This window comes from Apteryx mantelli, chromosome 7 (assembly GCF_036417845.1).
Source record: "Apteryx mantelli isolate bAptMan1 chromosome 7, bAptMan1.hap1, whole genome shotgun sequence".
Taxonomy (NCBI): domain Eukaryota; kingdom Metazoa; phylum Chordata; class Aves; order Apterygiformes; family Apterygidae; genus Apteryx; species Apteryx mantelli.
The window spans coordinates 21,105,123-21,117,855 of record NC_089984.1 but is presented as its reverse complement, the minus strand read 5'-3'; the positions used below and the strand labels follow the sequence as shown (position 1 = coordinate 21,117,855).

Here is a 12,733-nt window from a genome sequence, read left to right as displayed (position 1 = left end):
AATCTTCTAAAATCCAAACTGTACCATAGAAAAAGAATTCTAGACAAATTGTGATTATTTTGCATTTATTACAGGTTATCCTACCTGCTTCTGCTGTTTCCACTATTAACCTTCAGACCAGCAACTACTTAATGCTTACTTGCAACATATATACTCATAAAAACAACACGTGTGCCAGTTTCATAGGCTTGACTACACTTTAAAAATAGATGTTTACAACAAACCCACATTCACTGTTCCAATTTAAAAGGGATTGGAAAGCAGTTGAGCTTTAAAGCTCAGAAAATTCAGATGGTTAAACACCACAGGGGAAAACTATTCTAAAAGTAAGGCTTTTAGCCTTCAAATTTGGGGACAAGTTTAACCAAATCTACACATCAAATCTGTTGGCAGAAGATAACAAGCCAGCGTCTACTGAAAAATATTTAAGCAAAAGATGACCAGGATTCACGTCTTGTCACACATCTGCAGCCAACAACAACTCACCAAAGCCTCATCTGCAATTCTTTTCCGAATCTTTTCCTACCAATCTTTACCTTCATCGTTCACAAGAAGTCTTAGGACATCTCCACTGCTGCTTAGTTTTCATTGTATGCTCTTTCAGCTATTCTTTGGGAAAGGCTCTAGAAGTGAGTACTGAATTTTAAAATATTAAAGGTCACAGCCCAAAATATTGTACAACCCACTCCACTGACAAGCAGATTCCTCTGCCCTCTGACATCCGTATCACTCTGCATCACTCTAACAAGGAATTGCCAAGTACAACTTCACTCGAGCATCTCATGGAAGCCAGTTGGTGCTAATTTAAACAGCAGTGGAAACTGAACAGTTTAGACCAAAATAAACCCATATATAAGAGGCAAAATGCAGGTAAGGCTTACACGTTTACATCCATCACACAAATAAGAACATGAAATGGTATCATTTCAGGCTTGGAAACATGTTCAGAAGAAGGAACCATTCACAGTTTAAAAATTTGTTTTAAATTGTTTTAAAAAATTGATTCCTCCAATTCTTAATAGAGCAAAGATTCAGACTTTTTGCTTTTAATAAGAGAACCCTGGGAAAATGCGTGCAGTGCAATAACAGGGGTGGGGAAAAAAATGACAAAACAGATATTGACCACATCCTGCAGAACAGAAATGCTATGCAAAAAAGGAGGATACTGCTCTAAGTGGGGTACTTGGACCCAAAAGTGGGAGAGAAAAGAAATGGGACCAACAATATAACAGACAGCATGATCATATAAGACTCATTTCATTAGTAAACTAGGCAGCAAGTTATCTTTATTATTGCCTGCAGAAGCATATGACCAAAATTGGTTTCCTCATGAAACTTTTTGAATGCATTGGCACAAGAAAGTAGAGATGTCAAAAATAATTATGTTCCTATAGGTTACATGAAAACTGATGGTCAAGTAGAGGAAAAAGACCTAATTTGCATGTTTAGTGATGGAGAAGTAGGCAAAATTCACCCCTTATATATTCCATTTGGCAGTATGTCAATCAGTACAGATTAGCCACAACACTCTCTTACTACAGAGGAAAATGGGGTTATGGACTGGAGGAAAAGGGATAAGGAGATAAAAAGACAAATCCAAATCCATAGGAATGCAAGTGTTGTTATTTCTGCAGCTCACAGAAATTATGATCTGCAGATATTAACTTGTTTTAACAGCCTTACAACCTGAGAATAACACAGACAAGTATTTACATTTCTTGACCTCCTCCTGTTATGTAGGTTGCCTAGAAACATTTTACGTCAGAATGAACGGAAAAATGGATTATGCTCTCCTATCTGGCTACTCCAAATATTTTGTTCAGCCTATTTTATGAAATCTATGGAAAAGAAATTATTTTCCGCTATGCTTTTACAACATTGAGCACAGTGAAGATATTCAGTGAAGAACAAATTAAGTAGACATGCAATAAGGATAATATACTCTGAAAAAGCCTCCATAGGTAAATACAAATGTGGATGCAACATGCAGAAATGTTGGTGGGATGACTAATAATCATATTTCATTTAACTTTATTTTCTTAGCAGCAGCCTGGGGCTATTAATAACACCCAGTACACTACTTAGAGCTGTGGATTCATTTTCCAGTTAATGGCAGCAATAGGTTCTTAGTTAATGGTCCTAAGATAATGCTGGATTTTGCCATATGGTTGGATTTCTATGAGGGTTTCCCATGAAAAGCCAGAGAGTGTAAGAAATTATTGCTAACTTCAGTGTCCTCACATGCAGGGTAGACAATGGAATGGACAGTGTCCTAGTATTTACAAGCGCAAACAATGCTCAATATTTACTGCATGTGCTGCTTAAGAGGACTACAGGGATTTTAAGCAAGAGAACATACGGATAGATCAGAGGATTGGTAATGGAGTACTGAGCTGTTCACCTCTAGGTCATTGGTTCAAATCTAGACTGGTTAGCAATGAAGGCAAGCTATTACCATCTGACACCTCTGGCCTTTGTAAATTGATTTGTCAGGCTCAGTCCAGTTCCCATCAAACACAAAATTCACCACTGTAATTTGCATTCCTGCAGATAGTTTCATCCCAGCAAAGTAACTAAAAATTGAACAGAAACAAAGCTAATCTCTTCCTCCCCAGGAACTGTCTACAGATGAGGAGACAGTGCCAGAGCAAAGGTGAAAATCATACCACCAATACATGGCACATCATTCCATGGATAAAGATGACTTCCATCTCCCAGATTCCCAAATATAATTACCTCTTTACCAGTACTAAGCATTTTGAGTTTTTATATCAATAAAGAAGGCAAGGAAGAAAAGACAACAATATGGAGGTTTTGAAACTGAAATTTCGCAGTGTTGCTTACAGATATTTCTTTGACTATCTTGTTCAAAGATGCATTTCATGAAGCTGAAGGTTTTGGAGAAAATGGTCACAGTCCTCTCTAAAAGGAATATTGAATTTATCATCTATTTTGTTATGATGTATTTGTATTCCAAGCCAAAATGTTTAAACAATACTTGCAGCAGCAACACTTAAAACTATTTCCTGCAGACAAGTTCAATTCAGAAATGGCTTTATTTACAAGATACCACAAATGACACTAAAGAAATCATGATTTTAAGGTACTCCTTTATGGCTATGCTAGGCAGAAAATTTAAGGATTTGTCCACAACAGCACATAATTTTCCATATGCTTTCACAATTTGAACAAAAATGGCTTTAAGCATCAAAACCCTATGCCTGGCCCACCACAGTTCCATTGCCTTTTAATAGTTTGGCAACAATCACACCAAGCCCTCTGCAGGTATCACCGCTCTCCATTTTACCATGTGGTAACTGCTACAGAAGTGAGACATCAAGTTTTAATGTAACACCTTTAAGATCACCTTCACTTCATACTGTTAGGGCATTAGACAACAAAATTTACTGGAAGTTTTACATTCTGTGAGCACAAAATATTACTTATAACATTTAAGACTGCAACAGAATACACCCAGCTCACAGATTTCAAAAGTGTGGAAAAATAAACATAAAACAGATCCTCCTGCACTCCTTGCAGCTTCCATATTTTCTACTAAGTTGTTGGTAACACACTGAAGTCTTTCTTTTCCAACAACTCCAGAAAGGGAACTCGTACCGTAGCTCTAGGAAAGCCACGACAGGTCAACTTCCCAACTGAATGGTAAGCCGAATGTCTGAGCTGGCATGCAGCGCATTGTCATAAAATCGAATTAGCATAGCCAAGTGGTATCTTGGCTCAGCCGAGCACCGCTCCTGTGGCCCAGAGCCCATAGCTGGTAAGATCCACCTAAACCTCTCAACTTTCTCAGGTCACAGAACCCCATCCATCAAGTGACACAACACGGGGAAAAGATGGGGAAGGAATAAATTGCATGCTGAAGTTGCGTGTCAGGTCACACAATAAGAGACCTATATAATACATCACGTGACTTAGAAAGTAGCATCCAGGAGTGAACGTAAGGCAGCAGCCAGAATGCTTTCCTTCTAGCGTGCAAGCCTGGGAAAGGGGAGTGCCTACAGAGGAAGGCTAAGTCTTAAAAAATAAAGACTGCCTGTTACTTGACTTGCAGGAACAGGAACAACAGAGCAATATCTGTGCAAGACTACTAAAATCCCTAGAAAGCCAACAGCAGGATTCCTTGCCTCTCCTCTCTGCCATCAAGCACTGCTTATCTGTGCTAGGGAACGACCTTCAAAGATGGAAGTACACAGTAACTTTGGAATGGCAACTGCAGCTGCTATTGATAGAAAAGAAAGACATTCAAAGACAAACTTTATACAAAGGCAAGAATGGGAGTATTTCAACAGAGAGCAAATCAACATAAACTGTTTGAATAAATGTGGGTGGAACATATGTTAGAAGCTGGAGAGTATGTAGGGAATTTAGATGGATAGAAATTAAGTTTCAGAAGGCTGGAAGAGAAAACTGAAAAAGATAGCAAGGTCAGAATAATGAGTTCTACAGGTGCTAATAAGCAAGTTTACTGTAAGACATATACTTTATTATTTCTGAATCATAAAGTAAGCATATAAAACAGCTGTGACTATTTATTTATATTTTTATATATTTGTTTATATATTTAATCTCATCCTCTTACCTCCGTTTCCCTTTTTGTATCGCCTGCTGCATTTTGCATAGTTAGACTGCAAGTTATTCATGACAGCAATGACTGTTCTTTATGTAGATATGTTTATACAGCACTCAAACACAAAGAAGCTTAAATTCTGACTATGGTGGATGGAATCTACTGTAACTACAATAAAGTGATACCTAAGAGTTCTGCTACTATTCTGTCATCTCAGGTAACAATGTTTTTGAAGCTTCACAAACTGGGGGGGGGGGGGGGGGGAATACTTTCTCTTTTTGTAATCTCCATGAAGATTCACATAAGAAGGTTTAATGCCTAAAAACATCATCAGGACTGGATGAAGAAGGATTTAAATTCCCATTATCCTTTTTAATGAGTTCATGACTACAGTCCCAAAATAGACTATTAACCCAGAACAGAGAGAAGAACTGACATAATTTTTTTCCCATTGACTGAAAGAAATGAACTAAAATGCTATTACAGCTGTCAGCAGCATAAAGAGAGCAAAATTTCTCAATTCTCTAGGATAGATGTAAGTAAATTTCTCTGTACGGGACAAACCAAACATAAACCACCACCCTCAGAGAACACTGCTGCAAAAGCCTTCCTTACTGGCATTACAGGGGTTAGCAAAGAAGGGCTCCTATTTAATTCAGTATGAATGACATGCAGCATGCTTGATTAGATATATTCTTGATTAGGTGTTGAAAGAGAGTTTAAGGAGTATCCTGTCTAGTGAAATTGTCACTATTTGTTTCAATTCCTAGATCGGAACAAATTTTAAGAGACTTTTTTTTTTTTTTTTAAGACCATAACACATTTTTAGCAAACATTTTTAAAAACTGTCATGTTCAAGTTATGTATTACCTCACCAGTTTAGCTTTCAGCAGAACAGTACTTTCTCTCCTTTTAGAAATAAACACAACTATCCATCTCACTATTATTGCAATTGCTATTGTTGCTATTTCTTTCCAAAATTGCTATTCATTTCAAGTGTATTGCAGCACAAAATCTTTTGGTCTTAGATTCTTCTTGAAGTCTGAACAGTAGCACAGGCTTAGAGGTCTGTTTCCGTGCATACTTCTTTCTTTCAAATTGCATAAAAGATTACAGAATTAGGGGGCGGGTTTCATTTCACATGTATATTTTTTCCATGACTGTAACTCTCAGAATTTGTTCTGAAATTTGAAAAGCATTTTGAATTCTTGCCACATGCACAGTCAGCCACCAAAATACCCACAGCAACTTTACTCAGCTGAAAGACCAGAAAGCCGTTGTGCCTGCAACTTTTCGAAAACAGGAGGTCTATCTTGTTTAGGCTTATTTTTAGGGCTGCTATCCCCACTGATCCATAATCTTCCTACTGAAGAACAGGTTTCAGAGAAAATCAGATGCTGCAAAAGCAAACAACTTCCACTTTTTTTTTTTTGCCTTTAGAAGAAAAAAAACCCACAACATGTTTTTGCCTACCTTGAACCAGCATAATGTGATACAGCAGCACCTTCCAATCAAGAACTTCTACATAAGTTTTACTCCTCACAGCAGCTGGCCAGGCTGAGTTATTAAGCAACACAGCGCTGTTAGCTCCGAAGCTCCCCGCCCGCACGAGACCTTCCCAGCCGCTGGCGCCCTCCCGGAGCCCCCGGCGGGCACCCGAGGCCGCGCCGCGGGCTACCGCGAGCCCGGGGCCGGCGGCCCTCGCCTCGCCGCGCCTCGCCGCGCCGCCGGATAATTCAGCGGCAGCTCGCGGACCGCCGCCGCCGCCGGGGCTCCGGGCGGGACAGGCGGTGCCGAGGGCTCCCCGACCGGCCCGGGCCCCCAGGCGGAGCCCGCCGCAGCGGGAGGGCGGCGGGAGGGCTCCGCGCAGCCCCGCCGCGGGGCCGGCGGCGCGTCCCTACCTGCCGGCGTCAGCTCCCGCCACGGCCGCGGCGCGCCCGCCCCTCGGCGCCGCTGCTATAGCTACCGGCAGCCGCCGCAACCGCCTCTCGCGAGACGCCGCCATCTTCCCGCCGGGGCCGCCGGCCGCGCCGCGGGGCGCCGGGGCGGCCTCTCGCGAGAGGGCGGCGCCGGTGCGGTGCGGTGGGGCGCGGTGCGGCTCTGCCTCAGGCCGCGAGGGGCGTCCTGCGCTGCCCGCGCCCGGCGGGGGCGGGGGGGGAGGGTCTCGGCTGCTCCCGGCAGCTTTCCGTCAGGGAGGGAAGGAGGGAGGGAGCGGCGCGGCCGCGCCGTGGCGGAGCCGCTGGGGAGCGGCGGTGGCTGCGGGCCGCGCCGGGACGGCGGGTGCGCGCAGCCCCTGCAGAGCAGCGAGGCCGCCGCGCCCGGCGGCTCCCCCCGCGCAGCCGTGCTCGCGGGACGGAGGCGTGCGGATAAAAGTGTCTGCCAGAAGCAAAACGCGTTTGGAAAAAACAAAAATGCCCTTGTAGATTACATGTAATTCCTCAGAATTGGGAAGTACGGTGAAATACAGCCACGTTCACGTCTCACGAAAGTCTGCTTGTAGCTCCTGTTAGACTTGGATTTAGTCACGGCTTAGAGCCGAGCCCTTACCCCTTCAGTGCCGTCCGTTCGAGTACTTCCGGCATCGATCAGATCAGTACAAGGTCTGGGAGGATTTGAATGTCCTCTTGTATAAACTGTACTTTGATTTTTGGGAATACAAGACAATGTGCAAAATTAGTATTAAACTCATGTTCCCTGAACTGCATTAGCCACACATTCCAGTACATAATTCTCCTGTTACTGGTGCAGAGTACTGGTAATACTAACTCTCAGGTAGTAAGTAGTGGTTTTGGTGACAGCAAGAAACACATTTCAAGCCCACTGAAGCTTTTTTCATTCAGTTCTGGGTCATGCACGTAGAGAGACTGAGAAAATGACTGGGGGACTGCCGTTTGTATGAGCATTTGGGATCTCAGTGCTACAGTTGCCACAGCCTGGATAGACAATACAATTAATTACTAAAACATGAAAACGTGAGGGCTAATGCCCTTTCTTTTATGCCCTCATATTTCAGTGTTCATGAAATCTGGGACACATCTTTCTTTAACAATCCTTCGAGTAGTACCGCCAATTCTGTAAGTTGTGAGGAAATTCTTATCCCGTTGTTGAGCCTTTTTTTTTTTTTTTTTTTTGCATATATGAAGTGAGTGAGTTGGTGCATAATGTTCTATATCTGAAGATGTACCTCTGCCTACCAGAACCACCAACTTCTGGTAATTCAGGTATACCTTCAGTGGTGTGCCAGATGCATAGGCTGTGCCTGGAGGACAGGGTCAGCCTTCAACCCTTAATCTGTCCAGAGCTAACACTTAGGCATACTAGAACTGTTTGAATGTATAGGGTATCTGCAGTCCTGCTTTTCTGTGTTTGTGTGAATAGTAGACTTTTCTTTCCACAGCTGTTAATATGGCATCCTAAGCAACACTAAAATAATACAAAAAGAAATGTCTGTACATTTGGAAGAAGACTTGTTTACATGTTGTGACTTTCCATCCTTTTTCAATCTTTTGCTTTGGGAATCAGGCCAACCATATTAGAAGAGAGAGCAAATAAGGGAGGCCTCAAGTCTCTCTTAGGGACCAAAAATAATTAAGAGAAACATTTAGAGACAGTAGATATAATGAAGCCCTGAATCCATGCTAGCTTAAAGCCCGTTAAAATATGGCTATTTTTATAATAGAATATGGACGTAATTACTCATATGAGACAGGCACTGAGGAGTTTGACTAAGTGCTCTTCAGTGTAATTGAATTTGTACAGCGTCTGTGAGCAGGGGAGGTTCTGTGCGATATAGCCGATAGACTGTCCTTAGGGTGGCCAAGGGAAAGTTTCTTTGCTCCTTCCCCTTCCAGGGGCCACCTTGTTTTCCCTGCAGTGAGTGATGCATGATGAGATTGTGGCTCAAGGCAGGAGCTTCCCCCAGTAAGAAGGGGAAGTCTACAGAGTCCTTATTTTCCCTTTTGTCTGAAGAGATATTATCCACCAAATGTTTTGGAGTACAAACAAAGCACTGCGCAGCGGGTAGCCTTTTTCACTGCTATTAATGCCCTCCTTGTACTGTTTCCTCTCCCCAGCTCCACATCCAAGAACCTGGAGTGAAACAGTGGTGCTGCCCTTGGCATGTGTCTGTGCCAGGGAAGAGTATAGGCTTTTGTCAGGCTTTCATAGTAGGGTTGTGCCTTCCCTGCACCTGTTCAAATGTCCAAAATAGAAGCATTTTCAGAAAGCTTTGTCAGAAGAGCAATAAAGAATAACTATTTGGGGTTTGCAGTAAAAGAAGAACTTCTAGCCATAAATTAATCTGTCCTTATTTATGCATTCATTTGTTCACTGTGATTTTTGAAAGGAAAGTTTATTATAACTCTGGCTGGAGCTATACTTCTTTTTTTGTTTTTAAAGTGCAGTTGTCCCTACCTGTGAATTTATTTGTGTCAATTCTCCCTGAAAGTAGATCAGATGGCATTTTCTTTATATGAAAACAGACTTTTAAAAATGAAAAATCTTTGCACAAAATGTTTTGCTTTTTTCCATGAAATGAAAAAGTGAAAACCTAAAAAAAGGAGCCTGCATTTTTTGTTTTAAAAAGTTGTAAAAAGTGCATTGAAAGTTTTGATATAAAATAATGTGTTTCTAAAAAGTTTAATTGAAAATACTTCCTTTTTCTAGGCACCTCACCTGCAGGCTATTGTTTAGAAATGTCTTGACAGACTCATTCATTGTAATTGTGGGAAACCAGAGTGACGTTTCTTGTTATGAAGGAGGGTTTTTTCTTTAACTATTAAGTAATGCAGTTTCCTCAAGGGAGTAGCAAACAAGAATGGGAACTAAAACAGAGTTTCCCCATTGCTAAAATTATATGGCGTAAGAGGGCAGGCAGAACCTGACAAATTTATCTAGCAGACAAAAGGAAGAGTTTATATTTGAGAATTTGTTTATTAACCTGATTGGAGTTTAGGTTGCCCTTAAGACCATCCTTTCAGGGTATTTTATGTAGTTCTCTACCCTTTACTGCGTGTGTTAATTTACACAATATATATATTTGAGCAAGTACTTGGACTCATTAGAGCATCACGTAAGCTGTACTGCAAGCAGATTATCATCAGAGAGATGACACTCATTGTATGTTAAATACATACAGAGCAAGAGGTGCTGCACAAAGGCGCTGCTAATTAATTACATTAGATGAAGACGCTTTTACTAGTAAGATTTATGATGCCATGAATATAATTAACTCTGTCTCAAATCCCACACACTCAGCAGTTCACAAAAGCTGTCGGAGTTCCACAAAAGGTGTGCTATCTTACTTCTGCATGTGTTGGCAAATTCTGGTTGATTTTCTGTGATCCTGGTCTGGCACAATTCCAAGACAGAACAAGCAACTTGTCTCAACTAGTTTATAACCTGCAATTTGTGGATTTTGGCATAGATGAGATTGCATATAAATGTATGTGTGTGCTGTGAGCCAGCAGTCTGGCTTGCAGACTTTGCTAATGTACAGTCAAGCGAAATTAGCCTAAGTGCTGATGGACAGCTATGGACCCTGCATCTCCGTAGAAGCACTCGCTCCAGCGTTTTGTGCCACGGGGCAGTCCTTTGAAAGCGAGGCATTTGCCAGGCACCTGTGGCAGTCAGTCTTCTGTGGAAGAGAACATTTACTTGCAGACAAGCTAGGCAGGAAAAAAAAATCAGTGAAATGAATGTTCAAACCTCGCCAGCTGAGTCACTACTTCAGAGGCAGAGACTGCCGCCTTTAGTCCTCTTTGCTCCATGATAGAATAATCATGTTCAGGCTCTGGCTGTCTGACTGCTGCCATCTTGTATAAGAGAGATAAATACATTTTATGTATTCACAGTATGATGAAAAAAATCAAACAAGACAAAGCCTATATTCTGCTAATAGCCTGAAACTGTTCCAAATTGTATGACAGAGTCACTAAGCCTAATGACAAAACCATCTACTGTAAATGCTCTGTCAATAACAATATCAAATGTAATTCCCAGATGTTAGTTTTATGAATCATATCATCATCACCTACTGGCAAGTTGCTCACATGAGAGGGACGATTATGAGATGCCAAACTTTTGATTAGGTAATACATTGCAGTTAAAAGGAAAAGATTTTCTGCATAACACAGAAAAGCATACCAGTTGTGCCATTAGCTATGAAATATTTTATGCCCTCAGCTGTAACTTCAAGAAGATTTTTAAACACATGAATCCGTATTTATGGATGGTATTGCTGAGAGTTGTTAAATACCTTTCTTTTACATTAAAAAGTAGGCACTACTTTTTCCACACATTTTCAGTATAGCTTGGATTCTTCATCATATAAGTTGTCTTACAGTGACCATGATAAAAACAATTCAGAGCCTGGAAACTGTGAGATAATATTCCTGAAAATAATACTGTAAAAAACATAAGATAAAACAAATTTTGTTCTAAATGAGAAATCTGGATGTCATAAAATCCTGTCCAATCTGTTTTTCTTGGACATTTTCTTGTATTTAACATGTCTATTAAATACATTTTTGGCTACTGCTTAGTACTATATAAGTTTAATATCCAGTACATCCTCTGTGAGGGGACTGTATCCTGCCTTTACAAGAGGATGGATTGAATGATCTAGTAAGTCTTTTTCATCTCTAACTACTGTGATCCTACTTAAAAGCAGTTAACTGAGTCTCCAGTCTGTTGTTCCTGGTATGCCAGAATTTGAGGGAAATCCGCTGTAATTAAATCTTATAAAATCCTCTTGTTCCCAATAGAAATAATTCTCTTTTGTAGGAGAGCCCCCCGAGTCTACAGCAAGCCCAAGGAAAACAAAGAGCAAGAGTGATTATTTGCCTCCTCTTAAATATTTGATCTTTTTGGACAGACTTCTGCCTTGATTACAGTTGCTGCAAGCCTCACTGAAATTAACAGAGTTGTGCCAAGTATTTTCAGGACAGAATTTGTATTACTGATTTTTCTCACTTTTAACATTAATTTGAATGGTGACCAAACTAGCATGTATATGTTAGGCCATATAAACAGGAAGACAATATTCTGAATTGTTCTATAAAATGTAGTTCATTGTTTTAGAAATCTCATCTTTGCTACTGGGGGTAGCCCTGGCAGTAGCTTTCTAAAGGATTGCAATAAATCCATTCTCATAACTTTACAAACAGAATAAAAGTCAACAATATGGTTGCAGGGATTTCTAGAAAAGGAAGGAGGAAAATCTTCTAATTTAAAAGTACGTCAGTGGAAGCTGTCCCTGCAAGTAAATTATTTAGCCTTCTTTATAAGAGGAAATGTAGACCTGAAGAAGACACCAGGACTGAGAATTCCAGGCAGTCCCCGTGCAGGCTGAGCTGTGATACACTGGTGAAGTGGCAGTCTCATATGTCATGCATCAGGGTGCAAATACCCATGAAACAGAGGCATTTCATGAAGAAAAATAAAATTCTTTACTTGTTTTCCACAGAACCTGCCTTTCTTCCTAACTGTTTGGTACTGGTACAACTGTTAGCAAGAAATAAAATAGATTTTGGGGCCTGTATATTTGAATAAATAATGCACTGGGGTGGTTACTGGAGTACTTCTGTTGTAATTATGGCTTTCTGTTTTTCTTGCTCTGTAACTATGTGCAAGTCATGTCACTTGAGTGTGCCTCAGTTCCCTCCCAACCTTTTCCTTTCCTGGTTTGTCTATATGAAAAAAATTGCTTGGGCTATCACCTATTTCCCATTCTGGAGAATGGGGGCATCTCAGGTGACAGTGAAATAGTTTAAGGTCTGTTATATTGACAGGCTGACTTGCTATTTTATCTCTCGTAACACCTTTGATCCTCTTTAAGTGCATGTATTATTCCTCTCAAAGTCATCATTCCTCACCATCAGCTTTGAGGTCTTTATCCAGGCCACCTTGATTTATACCTGCCTATCTTATGACTATCTTTATCAGTCCCAGATCTTTCTTCCCAAGCTAACAGCCTGCTTGTGAGATTGAAACTTTTGTTATTACTAATCCCCAAACTGATTCAGCAGCACTTTGTTTAAAAGAGAAAAACAGACTTTTTTCCTCTTGGTGCTTTATTACTTGTTAATATATGACAAACAGACTTATTATTGAGCAGACAGGCAGCATTTAGTATCTCTAAACAGA

General features: G+C 40.9%; 1 protein-coding gene across 1 annotated transcript in view; it reads right to left on the bottom strand.

Annotated features, from left to right (window-relative positions):
* The window catches only part of USP54 (ubiquitin specific peptidase 54), a 103,356-nt gene extending 97,277 nt beyond the window's left edge, over positions 1-6,079 (bottom strand). The window contains exon 1 of the mRNA XM_067299927.1: positions 6,062-6,079. The gene's annotated coding sequence lies outside the window, so the exon portion shown is untranslated. The remainder of the gene's footprint in view (positions 1-6,061) is intronic.
* Positions 6,080-12,733: the final 6,654 nt, after the last annotated feature.